General features: G+C 41.1%; 1 pseudogene; it reads left to right on the forward strand.

Moving 5' to 3' along the window:
- Window positions 1-5,018: 5,018 nt before the first annotated feature.
- Window positions 5,019-6,341, forward strand: LOC781255 (glutaredoxin-3-like; annotated as a pseudogene).
- Window positions 6,342-9,824: the final 3,483 nt, after the last annotated feature.

The following is a 9,824-nucleotide window of genomic DNA, read 5'->3' on the forward strand; positions in this document are numbered from 1 at the left end:
ATCAGAGGTTATGAGATGGACAAAGAGGAAAGATTAACAATTAACGCTTCTACTCCCAAAGATACCTAAGTCAATGTGAAATTTAGGAGAAGAGCATAACCTAGTGATTTTATGCAAAATCACTTCCACTGACCACAAGATTTTTAAAAATAATTTTTACACTAATTTAACAGAAGTAATCCGAAATTATTATCCTGGGGGAAATATCTTTGGGGAGAAACAAAACCCTCAAGCATCGTAGCTAATGGAATATTTGACTTGCCCAGTCTCCAATTCCTGATTTCTTTCCAAAGACAACTCTGATTTTCAGTTTAGTATATATCCTTCTGATCTTTTTTCCTAAGCATTTACATTCATCTAGCTGTTCCTGTGGAAATATTGCAAAACTTAAATTCCAGAATCTATAGGCAAACCACCCTGGGTTTAAATCCTAGCTTTGTGACTTTAGGTAAGACACTCAACTTCTCCACGCTGTTTTCAAGTCTGTAATATGGGAATGATAATCATAGTACCCAAGTCACGGAGATGCTTTGAGTGTCAGTGAGTGCGCCTACGTAAAGCTCTTGGAGAACGGTGTCCGGTACGGCACGTAGTAAGTACTGCAAAGTATCGTCTCTGTGTTAGTCACTCAGTCACATCCTGACTCTGCAACCCCATGGACTGTGCCTGCCAGGCTCCTCTGTCCATGGAATTCTTCAGGCAAGAATACTGGAGTGGATAGCCATTCCCTTCTCCAGGGGATCTTCCTGACCCAGGGATCAAACCCAGGTTTCCTGCATTGCAGGGAGATTCTTCACAGTCAGAGCCACCAGGGAAGCCCTAGCTATTATCATTTTCACCTCCTTTTTGAAAACCATATATGGCATCCTACTACTGTGTGTTACTTTGCAAATTTGTTTAGAACAGGGACTCTCTTGTGGCCCAGTGGCTAAGACTGTTCTCTCAACACTGGGGCCAGGTTCAGTGCCTGGTCAGGGAACGAGATTCCCCCATGTCGCAACCAAGAGTCCACATGCTGCAACTAAAGATCCCACATGCCACCACTAAGGCCTGGCCCAGCTAAATTAAAAATAAAAATGTAATTTGTTTAACCCACTCATGTATTTTGGAAATATTTCTGTAATATTACAAATAAAATCTACCTCTTCTTTTTTCAATTATTTCAAGTCTCATTTTCCATATAATGATTTCAATCTACTCCTCAGTACCTAAAAGAAATATCTACATTTATGTACCCAAATAGTTCTTCTCTTTTTCTGTATGGTTCAGTGAACTAATGCATCTGGGGCCTTGGGGTGGGGGAGGGAAGTGCTTGGTGAACTAAAAAGCATTATGTAAATATCTGTATAGATGTCTTCACTGGGTATCAAGAGGAGAAAGAGATAAGACTCCGCCTTATCTGGGTCATACCCATTACTACCCTAGGTAGCCTCCATTCATTTTTGAGGCTTGGTTTTCATTTACTAAAGGTGGTGACTCACCAAAGATGTAAACAGTCTTTGGCAAAGCTACCGTACTCTGACTGTTCTATTTTTCCCTTCTTCCACTTGAGTTGCTGCCTCACTGCCTTGAATGAAGCAGCATGTATGTTTAAAGAAAAGCAAGGGAGGACAAATGATTGGCATGGTTGAAGGTGATGTTTACATTGCAGTTCTACTTCCTTTTGAAGTTCCCCTTTGAGGGCATCTCCTCTTTTGGACCCAAAAAAGGTTAGGAAGTGCTGCCACCTCGTCTGGTGCTGTGGGAGCCCACCGCAGAGGGCCAGGTGAGAGAGCAAGGGAGAGGGCAAAGGGAGGTGAGGGAGACTGCTGCTTTGATCTTCCTTATGTTACCCTCAGGCTGTTCTTTAAGGAGACATAGAATCTGATACAATTCCTAGTGCCAAGCAGGCAATTGGCAAATGTTTGCTGATTAAATAAATGAATCAATTAAACCTTTACTTGCCATAGCAGAAGAGAGTATATTTTCACATTATAAAAAAGTGGGGGAAAGGGTTCTGTATTATCAACATCTATTTTTATATCTCTCCCACTTCCCTCTCTTAGATCCTCACCCTACGACATTAACTCTTAGGAGCAGAAATTCTGTCTTATCTATCTTTGTGTCTCTAGCCCTAGGACAGTACCTGCTTATAAATATTAATGAACAAATGAATAAATAATTTTAGCTAAATTAGGTTTGTGGTAAAGCAATACTTACTTTTTATTGATAAGTTAAATCCAGAAATACAGAAGCCCCTGAGAGTGCTCCAAAAGGCAGAAGACCTAAGGTGAGGCTCACTCTAGCTTCCTCTGGGAAAACTCACCTTTATGAGTCTGAGTCAGACTAGTCAGTCTGTGAATCTTCTAAATATTGGGAAACAAGGCAGATGCTCCTGGGGCATTCTGTTCTTTTGCCATCCACCAAGCTGCAAAGTACTCCTCATTCTTAGCCGATTAAGTCTTTGAATTAATATTTCTTCCCAGTTACAAGTCTGAACTGATGCAATGGTGTTCTAGAGGTTATAAGAGAAAAGTTGCTGACAATCGTATCTGAAAGATCCAATCCTTACTTCTGTTTATGTGGCAAAGGTTTTTCACAACAATCAGCCTTCTCAAGAAGTATACCCACAGCTTGCCTGACCAGGCCTCAGTGAGAGACAGAGTGTGAAGCCATGGACAGGCAGAAAACATTGTTTGCACTCTTGAGAGAATAACATCACTGTCAGCACACTTGCCAGGGTGCTCAGAGGACGAAAAACGTATACAGTGCCTTAGAAGAAAGAAGAACAGAAGTCTGAGTCCTGGTGAGAGTTTTCAAGTGGATACCAAGGCTAAATAAATGAATGGTGTGTCTCTTCATACAAATATAGCTAGCAAAGGAAAAGGGTGGAACACTCAAGTGGGCCCAGCAAAGACACTGAATTTTCACTTTTACAAATGGCACTGTGAATGTGAGAGCTGAAAGTCGGAAGGAAAGTTAAAATGGTGCGGTAGAAAACAATCGCTTCCTTTGCCTCCCACACCTTGCTGTGCTCACGTTTGTCTAACTTGGCAGAAATACAGGATCCAAATCCTTTTTATACACCAGATGTGAGTTCCCAGAGAATCCTGGGGGAGATAGGACTGATCTGATGTGTTGGGGCAGAAGGAAAGGCAACGCAAAGAGAGGAAAAGGGCCAACATAGCATTTTTCAAATAAAGAATTATTCCCCTGCCTTCATTCCTAGGGGCAGAAAATTTTATTTTTGTGAGGAGATCACAGGAAAGTTTCCTGGTATAAACTACAAGCTCTTCTACACTGATTCTTCAGAGGATATTCCAAACTCCAATTCTGCCCTGCCCTATGTCATTTTGGATGTGGTATTTGAAATAAGAGTGTTTAACATTTCCCTCTGCGCTGGCTTTGTGCCTGTACATTAACTTGGCAGTCACCAGGACTTCCATTGCATTTACCTTCAGCCAGGCCTTACCTTGCTAAAACAAATCATATACTGTGAACTTCACATAAAGAAAAGATAATTTTACAAAAGTTTTACCCTTTTAGAACTTAAATAAATTATGACCCTAGGCTATTCAAAAGTCATACTGTTTATGTGGTGGTGGTGGTTTAGTTGTTAAGTTGTATCCGAGACTCTTTGTGACCCTAAGGACTGTAGCCCGCCAGGCTCCTCTATCCATGGGATTTCCCAGTCAAGAATACTGAAGTGGGTTGCCATTTCCTTCTCCAGGGGATATTCCTGATTCTGGGATCATCCTGCATGTAGACTGATTCTTTACAGACTGAGCCACCAGGGAAGCCCCATACTCTTTGCATATCCCCTCAAAACAGGGCCTAAGCTTATGGGGCTCTAAAGATGGGTTTCTTGGGCATCTACCAAGAGCTGAGGCAGCCAAGAAATAACTCACCGCAAAGAGTCAGGAAGACACCCTTTCTGCAAGCTCTCAATCCTGTCAAAACATACCTCACAAAAACATGAACACTCTGTTCAACACAGCCCCTTTGAGACCAAATGGAGCAGTTACATAGTCAAACCATATAATCAAGAGTATAATATATAGAACTTCTTTTTTCCCTATAAACCTGTAACCAATTAAATCTCTATTTTGAACTTGCATTTCCCTTCATAATGGATGTAAAGTGGCCCCAAGTTCTTTGTAGCTATTCACACTGAGGTGGAATCCATTTCTGCACTCCCTGAATATGGAAGGGTCCTGTGACTTGCTTTGACCAACAGAATGTAGTAGAAGGGCCAAGTGACTTCTGGTCTTTACTTCAAGAGGCCTCACAGCTTCTGCTCTTATCTTTTTGGAAAGCTTCCACCATTCTGTGAAGAAGACTGTGGAGAGAAAGGCCCAAATGTCCCATCTGAGGCAGCAGACCTATTAATGAGGCCATGTTGGATGGTCTAGTCTCAGGCAATCCCCAGATAACTGCAGTTCCGAGAGTGACCTCAGGCAAGAATGGCAGACGAGTCTCTCCAGCTAGGTCTGGCCCAATGCCAACCAATAGAAACTGTGAGAAAATGAATGATGGCTTTTTAAGCCATTAACATGTGGGATGATTTGTTATGCAACACTAGATAACTGATACAACTCTGGTGGTTGAAACCATAATTGTAGTCAATTCCAGAAAAGTGAGTTTGATTTAAATTCAATTAATTTAAAATTTCCTCATCCGTAGCCTTCTCTCAAAGTGGCATATAAAGTTCTATACAATTCCTATATCTAAGATGTGAACAATGCATTTGATATACTCAAGCTATTACATAAAACGCTACATTCAACAAAGAGTACACTTTAAAGGGATCCTGGCAATCCAATGGTTAAGATTCTGTGCTTCCAATGCAGAGGGCACAAGTTCAATCCCTGGTCAAGGGAATTAAGGTCCTACATGCTGAGTGGTGAGGCCAACACACACACACACACACAAAACAACAAACAAACATAATACAAAGTGAATCTCATAGATTTGGGGCATATACATAGTGTTTCCACCATAGGGCTTACAGTCCATGGGGTTGCAGAGAGTTGGACATGATGGGCAGCATGGCAGCAGGGGTGGCTGAGGTGGTGGCAGCTGTGGTAGAGGTTGGCTCAGCCCTGCAGTTTGAGGAGCTGCTGCGCCTCAGAGCCAAGTCCTTTCTTGTGGTCCATTTCTGGGCACGATGAGCTCCTCAGTGTGCTCAGATGAACGACGTGATGGCAGAGCTCGCCAAAGAGCACCCACAAGTTTCATTCGTGAAATTGGAAGCAGAAACTGTTCCTGAAGTATCTGAAAAATATGAAATTAGTTATGTTCCCACCTTCCTGTTTTTCAAGAATTCTCAGAAGATCTACTGATTAGATGGTGCCCATGGCCCCAGAGTTGAGCAAAAAAGTTCAGCAACATGCGTCTGGTGGCTCCTTCTCACCCAGTGGTAGTGAGCACCTGAAGGAAGACCTCAACCAGCCCCTGAAGAAGTTATTTCTCGCTGCCCCCTGCATCCTGTTCATGAAAGGAACACCTCAGGAGCCACGCTGTGGTTTCAGCAAGTAGATGGTGGAAATTCTTAACAAACATAATATTCAGTTTAGCAGTTTCCACATCTTCTCAGATGAAGTTCGCCAGGCCCTCAAAACCTATTCCAATTGGCCCACGTATCCCCAGCTCTATGTTTCTGGAGAGCTCATAGGAGGACTTGATATAATTAAGGAGCTAGAAGCATCTAAAGAACTAGATATGATTTGCCCCAAAGCCCCCAAGTTAGAGGAAAGGCTCAAAGTAAGGACAAATGAAGCTTCTCTGATGCTGTTTATGAAAGGAAACAAACAGGAAGCTGAGAGTGGCTTCAGCAGGCGATTCTGGAAATATTAAATAGTACTGGGGTTGAATATGAGACATATGATATACTGGAGGATGAAGAAGTTCAGCAAGGATTAAAAGCTTACTCCAACTGGCTAACGTACCCTCAGCTGAATGTGAAGGGGGAGCTTGTCAGAGGACTGGACATCGTTAAGGAACGGAAAGAAAATGGGGAGTTGCTGCCTATACTGAAAGGAGAAAATTAATGAACGTTAGACTTGGTGCCTACCCACTGCAGGAAGGATTCCTCCAGAGGAGCAGTTCATGATTTAGTCCTCAGAAATGGACTAGGAGGAGAAAATGCTCCTAACCAGTATCACTTTGTGTATTTCACAAGGCTGCGCTAAATAACATATGTGACCTTTTTTCCACCAAAAATAGAACCCAATAAACATCTTCAAGTTCAATTTAAAAAAAAATTGGACATGAGTTAGTGACTAAAACAACAACTAAGTCTTTAAGGTAAGTCTTTAAGCTTCAGTGTCCTGGAAGTTGAAATCAAAATTATGCCCATGACACCAGGCCTTCAGGTTTTTGTAAAGGTTGCCATCCTCCCATTTGTGATTGATTCTGAAAGTCTTAGACAACTACAGAGAATATCTGAATGTCAGGCTATGCAAGATTTTGTGTATTTAATTTTCTCCTGTTCAACTTTAAAAAAAATTCAGGCTTTATTGAGGTACTTGTTGTTCAGTCGTTAAATTGTATTCAGTCCTTTTGCAACCCCATGGACAGTCGCCCACCAGTTTCTTCTGTTCATGGGATTTCCCAGGCAAGAATACTAGAGTGGGTTGCCGTTTCTTTCTCCAGGGGATCTTTCTGACCCAGGGATCATATCCATGTCTCCTGCATTGGCAGGAATATTATCTACCACTAGCCACCAGGGAAGCCCTTTATTGAGGTACAGTTGATGTACAAAATTGTAAGATATTTAAAATGGTCACTGTAGTGAAAAGATCCCCCTCATCTTAATGTATCTACCAAATTCCTGCTCAACCTTTACCAAAAGTCCAGATGAAGGAAATATGCAAGGTATACATCTTGAAGAACATAAGCCATTTCCCTAGATGGCTCACTTTATTCCCTGGATTATCATAGAGTTGCATATGAAATCCACTGTCTTCCTTCGGTCTGAGCATTCTTTGGCATTGCCTTTCTTAGGGATTGGAATGAAAACTGACCTTTTCCAGTCCTGTGGCTACTGCTGAGTTTTCCAAATTTGCTGGCATATTGAGTGCAGCACTTTCACAGCATCATCTTTCAGGATTTGAAATAGCTCAACTGGAATTCTATCACTTTCACTAGCTTTGTTCGTAGTAATGCTTCCTAAGGCCCACTTGACTTCACGTTCCAGGATGTCTGGCTCTAGGTGATTGATCACACCATCGTGATTATCTGGGTCGTGAAGATCTTTTTTGTACAGTTCTTCTATGTATTCTTGCCAACCTCTTCTTAATATCTTCTGCTTCTGTTAGGTCCATACCATTTCTGTCCTTTATTGAGCCCATCTTTGCATGAAATGTTCCCTTGGTATCTCTAATTTTCTTGAAGAGATCTCTAGTCTTTCCCATTCTGTTGTTTTCCTCTATTTCTTTGCATTGATCACTGAGGAAGGCTTTTTTATCTCTCCTTGCTATTCTTTGGAATTCTGCAGGGAATATCTTTCCTTTTCTCCTTTGCTTTTGGCTTCTTTTCTTTTCATAGCTATTTGTACAGCCTCCTCAGACAGCCATTTTGCTTTATTGCATTTCTTTTTCTTGGGGATGGTCTTGCTCTATCTCCCGTACAAGGTCACGAACCTCTGTCCATAGTTCACCAGGCACTCTATCAGATCTAGTCCCTTGAATCTATATCTCACTACCACTGTATAATCATGAGGGATTTGATTAGGTCATACCTGAATGGTCTAGTGGTTTTCCCTACTTTCTTCAATTTAAGTCTGAATTTGGCAATAAGGAGTTCATGATCTGAGCCACAGTCAGCTCCCAGTCTTGTTTTTGCTGACTGTATACAGCTTCTCCATCTTTGGCTACAAAAAATATAATCAATCTGATTTCAGTGTTGAGCATCTGATGATGTCCATGTATAGCATGCAAAATAACGCTAGCAAAATAATGCTCAAAATTCTCCAAGCCAGGAGAATTTAATAATATGTGAACCATGAACTTCCAGATGTTCAAGCTGGTTTTAGAAAAGGCAAAGGAACCAAATTGCCAACATCTGCTGGATCATCAAAAAAGCAAGAGAGTTCCAGAAAAACATCTATTTCTGCTTTACTATGCCAAAACCTTTGACTGTGTGGATCACAACAAACTGTGGAAAATTCTGAAAGAGTTGGGAATACCAGGCCACCTGACCTGCCTCTTGGGAAATCTGTATGCTGGTCAGGAATCAACAGTTAGAACTGGACATGGAACAACAGACTGGTTCCAAATAGGAAAAGGAGTACATCAAGGCTGTATATTGTCACCCTGCTTATTTAACTTATAAGCAGAATACATCATGAGAAATGCTGGGCTGGATGAAGCACAAGCTGGAATCAAGATTGCCGGGAGAAATATCAATAACCTCAGATATGCCGATGATACCACCCTTATGGCAGAAAGTGAAGAACTAAAGAGCCTCTTGATCAAAGTGAAAGAGGAGAGTGAAAAAGTTGGCTTAAAACTCAACATTCAGAAAACAAAGATCATAACATCTGGTCCCATTACTTCATGGCAAATAGATGGTGAAACAGCGGCTGACTTTATTTTGGGGGGCTCCAAAATCACTGCAGATTGTGACTACAGCCATGAAATTAAAAGATGCTTACTCCTTGGAAGAAAAGCTATGGCCAACCTAGATAGCATATTAAAAAGCAGAGACAGGGAGGAGGGAGGAGGGTTCAGGATGGGGAGCACGGGTATACCTGTGGCGGATTCATTTTGATGTTGGACAAAACTAATACAATATTGTAAAGTTTAAAAATAAAATAAAATTAAAAAAAAAAATAAAAAGCAGAGACATTACTTCGCCAACAAAGGTCCGTCTAGTCAAAGCTATGGTTTTTATAGTAGTCATGTATGGATGTGAGAGTTCAACCATAAAGAAAACTGAGTGCCAAAGAATTGATGCTTTTGAACTGTGGTGTTGGAGAAGACTCTTAAGAGTCCCTTAGACTGCAAGGAGATCCAACCAGTCCATCCTAAAGGAAATCACTCCTGAATGTTCATTGGAAGGACTGATGTTTAAGCTGAAACTCCAATACTTTGGCCACCTGATGTGAAGAACTAACTCATTTGAAAAGACCCTGATGTTGGGAAAGATTGAAGGCTGGAGGAGAAGGGGATGACAGAGGATGAGACAGTTGGATGGCATCACCGACTCAATGGAGATGAGTTTGAGTAAACTCCGGGAGTTGGTGATGGACAGGCTTATGCTGCAGTCCATGGGGTTGCAAAGAGCTGGACACAACTGAGCCACTGAAGTGAACTGAACTGTCTTCCTTCAGATCACCTTTTTGAATGATGTATACTGTTATATCTTTGGTTTACATAGAGGAATGGTAGAGGACACTACTGACCGTATCCACTATCATGTTTATTGAGGAACATTAAAGATGTCCATGTGGCACTTGACCACACATGAAAACCCATACAGATGTCTTACAGACCTAAGAAACAATAAAAGTTTCCTTTCTCCTAAAAAACTGAATTGCCATTGCTTTAACTGAATGTGATGTTTTAACCTATCATGTTTCACTTTTTACCTTAGCTATTAAGCAGCTCAAAAAGACATTTGCATCCCAATTGTAAGAACAATAAACTACTTTAATCTATAAATCTGGATGCTATCAAAGCTTTAAAACTCTATTTTTTAAAATTTCCATTTATTATAAGGTTAAAATTCTTGTAAATTACCTCAATTCCTTTACAGAATGAAGTAGGCAAACATAAATTTTAAAAATATCTCCCCAAAATTGATATTTTGGGGAGTCCTTGAATTGGAATGTAATCTTCATA

The sequence above is a fragment of the Bos taurus genome, chromosome 17 (assembly GCF_002263795.3).
Source record: "Bos taurus isolate L1 Dominette 01449 registration number 42190680 breed Hereford chromosome 17, ARS-UCD2.0, whole genome shotgun sequence".
Taxonomy (NCBI): Eukaryota; Metazoa; Chordata; class Mammalia; order Artiodactyla; family Bovidae; genus Bos; species Bos taurus.